Below are 10,269 nucleotides of genomic sequence, written 5' to 3'. Positions count from 1 at the left end.
TGTAACCATAATATACCAGGATTATTTCTGCGCCATTGCCGGGAATTATATTTCTAGTAATATCGTTAAGAAATACCAACAAGCATTTCTGGTGCCGTTGCCGGGGATTATATTTCTAGTAATGTCGTTAAGAAATACCAACAAGCATTTCTGGCGCCGTTGCCAGAGAAGATTCATAAAAGAGATTACCTGAACTAACATTTTATATTTACCTCTTTATAATCACTGCCCTTTGCAGGCTAACCTTGGCAGTTTTCACTTTTGTTGTGGAAACAGGGTAGTGCATGACTGGTTTCAACTTGCCAGAAAATTTCAAAGAAAATCTAGAAGCTTTCTTCCGGAGCGTTAGGCTGCGAGTCGCTGCTCCGCAGAAAACTCTACCGACAGAGAAACCAGCTGTACCAACACGGCAGACTTTCAAGATTATGGCTAGCAAGACTCTCCGCGAGTTCGCTGCTCCCTCTGCTGACAATATGGCCATTGGGCCGCAGATCAACATGGGAGATGTGGATTTCGACTTGAAGTCCAGCCTCATCACGATGGCGTAGGCTAGCCCATTCTGTGGCAAGCCTAATGAGGATGCCAATGCTCATCTGCAACAGTTCCTGGAGATCTGTAGCACGCACACCATCAAGGGCGTCAGTCCTGACGCCGTCAGGCTATGGCTGTTTCCGTTCTCCCTTCTCGGGAGAGCGAAGTAGTGGTTCTATCCCAACCGTGCTGCTATCAATACCTGGGACAAATGCTTTACGGCATTCCTCTCAAAATTCTTTCCGATGGGCAAAACCAATGCCCTTCGTGGAAGGATTTCAAGTTTCCAGCAGACAAGGGACGAGTCTATTCCTGAAATATCGAAACGTCTGCAGGAGTATGTGGCCGCCTGTCCTCATCATGGGATGGACGACTGGCTGATCCTGCAGAACTTTTTACAATGGACTCACACCGATGTCCCGCGATCACCTAGACGCGGCAGCTGGAGGAGCTTTCTTCTCTAAGACGGTTCAAGGAGCCGTTGATCTAATAGAGAAGATGGTCTCCAATATGGGTTGGAGCGAGGAACGACTCCAGACCCGTCAGCGAGGCATGCATACCATCAAGGAGACGGCGTTGCTTGCTGGCAAGCTAGACCTCCTCATGAAGCGATTGGACGACCACAACAAAAGGCCACAAGGCATCGTCATGGCCTTGGACTCACACGTTACGTGTGAGGTCTGCGGCGGCACGGGTCACTCTGGGAATGACTACCCGGAAACCCATGAGGAGGCGATGTACATGGGCAACAACAACAACGGGTACCGTCCACAAGGAGATTAGGGGTGGAACCAACCACGCCCATATTATCAAGGAGGTAACAACAACGGTAATTTTTCTAACCAGCCCTCCTTGAAGGATCTCGTTTTTGCGCAAGCTAAAACCACTGATGCGCTAAGTAAAAAACTCACTGCCAATGACAAGATCCTTGAAAATATAAATGTTAAGCTAGATGGCTTTGCTTCCTCTTTTCAAAACCAGCTAAGCTTCAATAAAATAATAGAAACCCAGCTAGCTCAGTTAGCATCCTTAGTCCCTAGAAATGAAACTGGGAGGATTCCGGGGCAACCCGACTCCTCCGTTGAAAATGTTAAGGCGATCACGACGAGGGGAGGAAAGTCCACTCATGATCCGCCATATCGTAACCCTGCAGGAACTAATGGAATATCAAAAGAAACGCCATCTAGTGACTCGGCTGACAAGGAAGTTCTGCCAGAAAAGATCATGCCGTAGGAATACTGCGACACACGGTTGTTGCCGTTTCCCCAACGGAGTAGGAAACCGTCGGTGGACGAGCAATTCGCTCACTTTGTTGAAATAATCCAGAAGATCCACATCAACGTGCCGTTGTTGGACGCTATGCAAGTGCCAACATACGCCCGTTATCTCAAGGACATACTCAACAACAAGAGACCACTCCCAACAACGGAGATGGTCAAACTGATGGAGCAATGCAGCAACGTGATACTCCACAAGCTCCCAGTTAAGAAGAAAGATCCAGGGTGTCCTACGATCACCTGCTCGATCGGGGCACAACAGTTCGATTAGGGCTTGTGCGACCTTGGAGCCAGTGTCAGTGTCATGCCAAAAGGCGTCTTCGATAAGCTCAACTTCACGGTGTTGGCACCAACACCAATGCGCCTTCAACTGGATGATTCGTCTGTCCGTTACCCGGCAGGGATAGCGGAGGATGTGCCAGTCAATATACGGGACTTCTTCATCCCGGTTGACTTCGTGGTGCTGGACATGGACACGGGAAAAGAGACGCCGCTCATCGTGGGGCGTCTGTTCCTTAGCACCACGGGGGCCAACATTGACGTTTGAACAGGGAGTATCCGCTTCCACATCAACGGGAAGGAAGAGAAGTTTGAGTTTCAACCAAGGACGGAACAATGCTCCATGGTCAGGATAAAGTACGGGTCGTATCCGCAGAATATTCAGGTGGTCGAAGTGGAGCAACCCAAGATGGACAGCCTGGTCAAGTTTATGCAAAATTTCCTGGAGATGGAAACAACGTTGCCCAAGAACCATTATTATAGGACGTCGGTAAAACCACCCATACCGGCCAAGAAGCCAGAGCAGTCGGCTCAGAGGAAGCCGCCGTCCGCACCAAAGCCAATGAAGGTGTGGAGGGAGAAGCCAAAGATGCCCGCTCCATCACCTCCGGAGACTGGTAGAAAATCCGCAAACTGAACTGAATGGAGGTACAGTCTTGCACGTCGGACTTTAAATGACGCGACCTTCGCCAATAGGTAAATTGGTATGTATCTGCATCTTTATTTCCAACAATTTGAATTTTTGCATCATCGCATGTTTGAATTTCAAAGTTGCATTTAGGATTTTTGAGGTTTAAGGAAATTTTTCAAATGAATTTTTCAGAGCAAACCAAAATAACATTTTCATCGAAAATTCACTTTGCCACGACCACACTGACCGTTGGATTCCAACGGTCGAAAGTGGGACCGGTTGGGCCCACCAGGGGTTCGGCCGAACACCCTGGTTCGGCCGAACCGGCCAGGCCAACGGTCGGCTGCCTCTCTTTTTGAGGCAATGGCTAGTGGGTCCCACATGTTATTCATGACCGTTGTGGGTACCCTATAGAAGCTAGCCGGCCGGGAGAGGGAACTCCACACCATTTCAACACATTTTCATTCCCCCTCCAAAAGATTCCCTCAAATTCAAACACTTAGTTGCATATATGCAAGTTGCTTTGGTGAAACTAATCGGCGGGTGAAATTCTTGTCATTCCTAACCCCCATCGAGTTAGTCCATTCTTGCTCCATTGTGCAGAATGAGGAGGCGATTGTCTCGTCTGTTAAAGGGGTCCGGCTCTTCATCAAGTCATCATGACGAGTCTAGTCCTTGTTCATCAGTTGATGTCTCGATGGAAGATGCCGAAGCTCCGCGACGACTCCTGAAAGACATCGACCTCGACCTTGTCAGTGATTGGGAGAGAGAAGCTTACTACATGCTGAGCGACTAGGAGTATGCTCACACACGAGAATACTCACCGGAGCTGCTGAAAAAGATAGGTATGGATGTTGAATTTCGTTCTATTTGGAAAGTTATTGGTTGGCAGAGATTTGCTGTGGTAGATGAGCCTGGTTTTCGTTTTCTTACTTTGCAATTTCTGTGCACTTTGAAAGAAATAGAAGATGGAATTTCCTTTCGCTTTTTCCATAAGGAGTACACACTTACATGGAAAGGCTTAAGTACACTTCTTGGTTTTCATGATTCCTGTAAAATCGATCTCTAGAAAGGAGTTTCTGGGTTTGAGAAAAATAGGTTTTGGGAAAATATTTCTGGTGCTCCAATTTGCAACAAACATAGAACGACTGATATCCATAATCCTATGCTTAGGCTCATGCACAAATGGATTGCTATGACTTTGTTTCCTCGAGGTGATCTAAGACCCATTAGGGGGGATGAATTGATTATCATGTTTGCCATGGTTAGAAAAATCAAAATTGCTCCTGTGAAGTGTATGATAAGGCAATGGTTAGAAAGTATAAAGTTCTCTGCTCCTGTTGAGTGCACTTCTCTGATTACTCGGATAGCAAAAGGGCTAGGGGTCATTAGCGATCAAATTGCTTTTATCTCAACTGCTCGTCCATGTATTGATGAGACTTATCTAGTGCAAGGCCATATTCTGAAACATGGAGAAGATGGATCTTTGATTTACTTTTTCCCCGGTTGTACAAATGAAATCCCGTTGCCAAATGCGGGGTATCATTTGTACAATTGCCATGAACTAACCATTCCCCTGCAGACCATAGAAGAATCTAGTGCAGGTGGAGCATATAGTGAGACGCGCAACATGACAACGAATGAACGAGAATGTTGATCATCCTCAACACCCGTAAAGATGTATGTGGCAGGTTAGGAACCAACTGGGGATGCACCCGGATGGACCCAAGCTCCACGCCACAGCATCTGAGTCTCAACCTAGGCGAGTGCCAGTGAGGACCGGTGGCGTGCGCCTCATGACATCCAATGGGGGGACAATTAACCTCCCAGATCAAGTGGTGTGCCTCCATCTCCAAGTGAATGGCGCTCAAGTTCCTCTCTTTGGGACTTGGGTGAAATCTCTAGGAGAATGGACACCCTTAATATGTAGACGGGGGAGATCCAGTGCAACCTCACGGAACACATAGCTCAAACGCAAGAATGACAACAATCTGCTGATGCTCAGTTCCCCAACTTCAACAACATGATGCAGCAATAGCACGATGACCTTCAAGCGTACTTTCGCTTTCAGGGATTCAATCCTTATCAAGGACCCTGAGAAAAAGCCAAGCTTGGGGGGAGAGATGTCTCCCCCCACTGAGGTAACTTGTATTACATTGCATATTTCCCTTTCCAATTGCATATTTGCTTTCCAATTGCATCTTATAAAAAATAAAAACAACATAAAAATTTGCAAAAATAGAAAATACCAAAAAGATAGGATAGGTTTGAGTCATGCTGGGTAAGACAAGCTAGTTCTCTTTGCTGAAATGATGAATAGTTACTCTCTCAAAGATTAAATATAAGTAGCCAACAATTATCCGGGAACCTGAGGTAAATGAGCTGCACTTGCTGATCTAAGTCTAAGATGTTGCGAGATATGAGATAGTAAATAAGAGTTGCTATGATCCTGATACTAGTTTAACTTGAATTTCGGTTGTTTTGTTTTTCAAAATGATAAATTGAGAGTTCCTCATTTGATATAAATTCCTACCAGAGCCAAAAATGTGCTATCATGATTAAACCATATACATTTTGGTTGCTTGCCATTCCATTGAACTTTGTCAAACTCTTGTGACTTGTGTAGATACTTCTCATGCTCTATGATCAAGATCATACACCCACATATATGCACATGCTAAACTCCTACACTGGGAGCTAAGAAATATTCCATTCCATTCCCATTTTACCACCAACTTGAATTCTCCATGCTTTCACGTGCTTTCTTCTCCTAAAGAGAATGTCCTTTTGAAAAAAAAAGAGGAGGGAAAGGCATGGTTATAAAAAATAATAATAATAAAGTTATGCTCCATCAGGCATGAACATGATGTTGAAAAAAAAATGTAGCCATGCCCTCTCCTAATCAATAAAAGAAGGATTTTTGGGAGAAGAAAGTAAGCATAAAGGAGAAGCATTTTTCTTTATTTTTTTTCCTCATGTAGCATTTTCATCATATACCACACACACATTGCACGATCATGATCTTGAGTTTGTTTAGTTATCTGCTTTAGTCTGTGTTTTTGACTTATTAATAAATGTGAATGCAAGTATGCCATGTTTGATCCCTACCTAGCTCCACATATCAAAACCTTAGAGTAGGAATCAAAAAGGCAAATTGGTAAGGAATTCATATTGATACACTTGGCAAGACTGAGTGAATCAATTGAGGAACTTGGCTTTCTTTTGCAAAATCATTTGAAAACTTCCGGAATAAGAGTTGAATAAAGATTGGGTGATTGGTGCTCTAATTGCTGTTATGTCTTTCAACCGCCCAAGGCAAGGAGAAACAGAGTCTCGTGGAAATAAGGGGTAAGGGTAAGCCACCGTGCCAAAGATTATTTAATCTGAGAGAGAGTACATATACCTTGCACCTGTATTTTTGAGATATGTAGCATAGTAGCAACTCCTGATCAACAAGCAAGTCTTTGTTTCCTTTCGTCCTTCACTCGGGACGAGCAAAGGTTCAAGCTTGGGGGAGTTTTTTGACGGTCGTTATCGATCAGTTTTGACCGTCAATATTAACAAAATAGAAGAGAACTAGTGATGCTTGCGTTGCACAAATATGATAGAATAATAATATTCTACTAGTATTAGGTCTACTAACCTTTTGCAGAGAATAACAATAAAGTGGAGGAGAATCGGCATCAACTCAAACGATAAATTAATCAGACGATGTCGAGAATCAGACTTATGCATGAAAGGGCCTAGAACTCAGAGTTGACACGTCAAACTGGGCTAAAATTCACAAGTCTACATAAAGGAGCAACAGAGGAGGCCGCCAGCCGAAAGGTGGGCTGGTTGGGCCGGCCCCTGGTTCGGCTGAACCAGGAGGTTCGGCCGAAGCTCCCTTACCTCCGTTGGATCCAGGTTTTGGTTGTATGGTGGAGATGAAGCCCCAATGACGGTTGGAGGGTATTACCTACCATTCCAACCGTCACAACCATCATAGTTGTAACGACCGGAAATAACCCAACGGGCGTTCCTTACGTGCGTGTATTATTCCTTGTCCCAGGAGGCAAGGTACACCAGAAGTTGATACAATTCAGAGTTTAATAAGCGGAAGCGTAAATAGTTAATTATTACATGGGCAGCGACGGCCCAGCACACTCAAAGGCAACGAAAAACAGCGGAAGACTAAGGCGACGACCACAGGCGCTTGACGACAGGCACGAGCTAGACACCAAAGCCTTCATCATCCAGGGGCTCCTCTTCTGGGTTTGGGAAAAATTGAGCAAGACTGAGTACAACCACCGTACTCAACAAGACACACCCACAAGTGCAGCATAAATGCAAAGGAGTACAATGGAGTTATAGTATAGGGGTTAGGTTTTGCAATAAACAGCATTTAAAAGACCCTTAGTTGCTCAAAGCTAAATTTAAAACACGATCCTAGAACTATTTAATATTATTAAACAAGGCCGTGAACCCACACGAATCTGCCTTAACCCAAGGCCTACGATGATTCAGACCGAACTGGCAACCCAACCCTGGGTCCCAGCTCGTCCCAAGCCAACCCAGGCCAACCATTCCACATTTTAGTTATTAAGCAGGTTTTAAGAATTAAAAACACTAACTTGGGTACATTGCTAGGCTTGCCCATAACCGAGGGCGCGGCTATTCAAATAGGTTTTACTCTGATTAGAGGTGTACATCTTTACCCACAAGACACGTCTTCCTCACGTGCAACCACGTGCCACATACCACCACGGCAAATGGACGGAAGACATGACATAGTTTCCAACCCATCCTAGCCATAGACAAGAGTACCGACCCAACCCACCTACGGCCGGAACCCCCGGACAGGCAGGCAGAATTGAGCCCCTAGCAGCAGGACACCAGCCCCGTGCTATGACATCTCGACTACCGGGCCGCAGCCCGTGTAGCCTTCATTTGTCCTAGAGATGTCCATCGACCCCCGACTTCGTCCATCTCCATCCGTGTGCTTTTGTTTATAACCAGACTGAGCCACAAACTAAGCCTTACCCACTAGACATGTGGAAGTACGGTAGTGCTTTGCAACAGAGGCCCGAAGGCCGGTCCTTATGTGGCCGAGGTGCTACTATCAAAACCATGCACCCCGAGCCCAGCCTAAAACCATTTTGGGGGTTTTGAATAGAGGGGGAGGTGTGCATCCAATTCCACAATAATCCAACCGTTCCGATATGTCCAGGTGATATGAATATTCCCAAAGTCTAGAGTTATAAAACCACCTAATGTTGCCTAATTAATCAGCGAAGCATCTACCTAAATTCTTACTAGTGGAACCATGAATAGAGTGCCCACTAGTTGGGGTTTTGTTTATTCTAGGGTGAACAAGGTAATAATAACAATAACAACAATAATAAGTTCGTAACAAAGGTAAATAGGCATGGCTACATAAAACAGTGATAACGCGGGAATTTAAATAAAGCGATAATGCAATAATTTAAATCAAAGTAATTTCACAAAGTGGGATCCAATATGTTCAAAGAATGATGTGACTTGCCTTGCTCGCTTTCCCAAACGTCGGCTTCAACCTCCACGAAGAGCGGATCTTCCGAAGCTGCAGCGTCTACACGACCAACGGAAAAGAAAAGGGCTTTTACTCTAATAAACTCCATATAACAAGCAGAAACAAAGCACAAAAATGGGTTCTTGACTTCTTAAGGAAAAATTAGAGACTTGAACGGTCCAATTCCGAGTTCAAATGGCCAAGTTATGGCCATTTGAAGTTTATATGCTCTTTAAATGAATATTTACGAATTTCTTCATTTAAATTTTAGTTTAAAAATATATTTATTGCGTCAGCCGGGAGAGAGGGCGCGCGGACCGGGTCCACGGGAGTGGGACCCACGCGGCAGCCTCACGGTCCACGGTGGACCGGGTGCACCCGGCTCACACCGGCCGGCGCCGTGGGTCCCACGCGTCAGCCGCACCCGAGGGCGCGGGCGGCTGACGGCCGGGCCCCACGCGGCAGCCGCTAGGCGCGCCCGGAGGCGGCCACGTCGGCGCGGCCGGCGGGAGGCGGCGCGCCCGCGCCCCTATGGTCGCCGGCGGCGGCCATAGGCACGGCGGAGCGGCGGCCGAGAGAGGGGAGGGAAAGGGGGAAACGAAGCGGCGGTCCATGGCTCACCCCGGGTCGACGGCGACGACGGAAACGGCGACCGGAGCGGAGGGAGGCGGCGGCGCTGTTCGGGTGGACGGGGTCGACGGCGCTCCGGCGGTCGGCGAGCGAAACGGAGGGGTGGACGAGGTCGGCGAGGATGCGGCGAAGCCGAAGGAGGCGGCGCCGAGGTGGGAGGTGGTCCGGGGCGACGACGGCGGCGGACCGGAGCTCGGCGGCGACGGCGGAGAGAGAGAGCGATGGCGTGAGCTCGATTCCGGCGAGGAGAGAGGGCGGTGAGTGGCGGAAACGGTGGTGGGGAGCTCGGGGAGGGTTTATATAGGGCTAGGAGTGAGAGAGGGCGGCCGGAGGAGGGGGAAATGGGCGCGGGAGACCCGGCCGCCATTAATGGCGCCGGCGAGGTTAGGGGAGAGGTTTCTAAACGAATCCGAGGGAGAGAGGGAGGGAAAAATGGGGGAAAAGGGGGAGGGGATCCGGGGGAATAATCCCCCCCACTTTAATGCACGCGGGGACGGCGGGATACGGCGGAATCGGCGGCGGCGGCGGCGCTTGGCGCGGGCGGGGCGGCGGGAGCGGCGGGAGGAAGGGGATGACGGGTGGGCCCCACCCGTCAGCGAGGGTGGCGGGCAGGCCCGCCCGTCAGCGGCGCGCGCGGGGGGAGGGCCGAGTGGGCCGCGGGGGAGAGGAGAGAGGGGGAGGGAGATGGGCCGAATTCGGCCCATTAGAGGGGAGAGGGTAATTTTTAGGGTTTTCTTTTTATAAAACCTTTTTAACTTTGTTTATTTCTTAATAATTATTATTTGTGCTCTGAAAATTCCACTAAAATTTATTTACACATTTTAGGCTTTTAGGAAATATACAAAAATCCTCCAAGCCCTATTTGACTTTTAACTTTGCACATTTTAATTTTTGAAGGCTTTCACAAGCATTTTAATTATTCTAGGCATAATTTAGAGGATGTATTTTAGGGTCGATTTGGGACGCGACAATAGTTCAGCTATAAAAGGAGCTCCTCTTCTCACTTCACACACACACCTCAAGCAAGAGTTCTCTCATTCCTCTCAAGTTTAGTTTAGTAGTATCTAGCTGGTATATCGGTGAACTAGAATAAATGTATACTATGTATATTAGAAGTATAGAAATAGATTATCTTTCTCTTTTCTGTCCACTTACCTTATTTAATATATTATGAGAATGAGTAGTTAATGCTTGTGTGTCACTCTACCCTTGGATTATCTTAACCCCTGCTTAGAATATGATTATCACAAGTAACATATAAACTATTAGTCAAGTTCTCTCTACATGATCTTCCCACGGGATAAAATAAATACGATACCCTTGGAATACTCTCGGGTGAAATGCTACAATGGTATATCTGTGCGCTTGTGGATGAACTCTGTAACCATAAT

General features: G+C 47.0%; 1 non-coding gene across 1 annotated transcript; it reads right to left on the bottom strand.

The window, feature by feature from the left end:
• Positions 1 to 791: 791 nt before the first annotated feature.
• Positions 792 to 898, bottom strand: LOC127764887 (small nucleolar RNA R71). Its single transcript, XR_008016025.1, has one exon. It is a non-coding gene; the product is annotated as a small nucleolar RNA R71 (small nucleolar RNA).
• Positions 899 to 10,269: the final 9,371 nt, after the last annotated feature.

The sequence above is a fragment of the Oryza glaberrima genome, chromosome 2 (assembly GCF_000147395.1).
Source record: "Oryza glaberrima chromosome 2, OglaRS2, whole genome shotgun sequence".
Classification (NCBI taxonomy): Eukaryota; Viridiplantae; Streptophyta; class Magnoliopsida; order Poales; family Poaceae; genus Oryza; species Oryza glaberrima.
The sequence above is the reverse complement of the archived record's forward strand: the minus strand, read 5'-3'. Positions and strand labels throughout refer to the sequence as shown.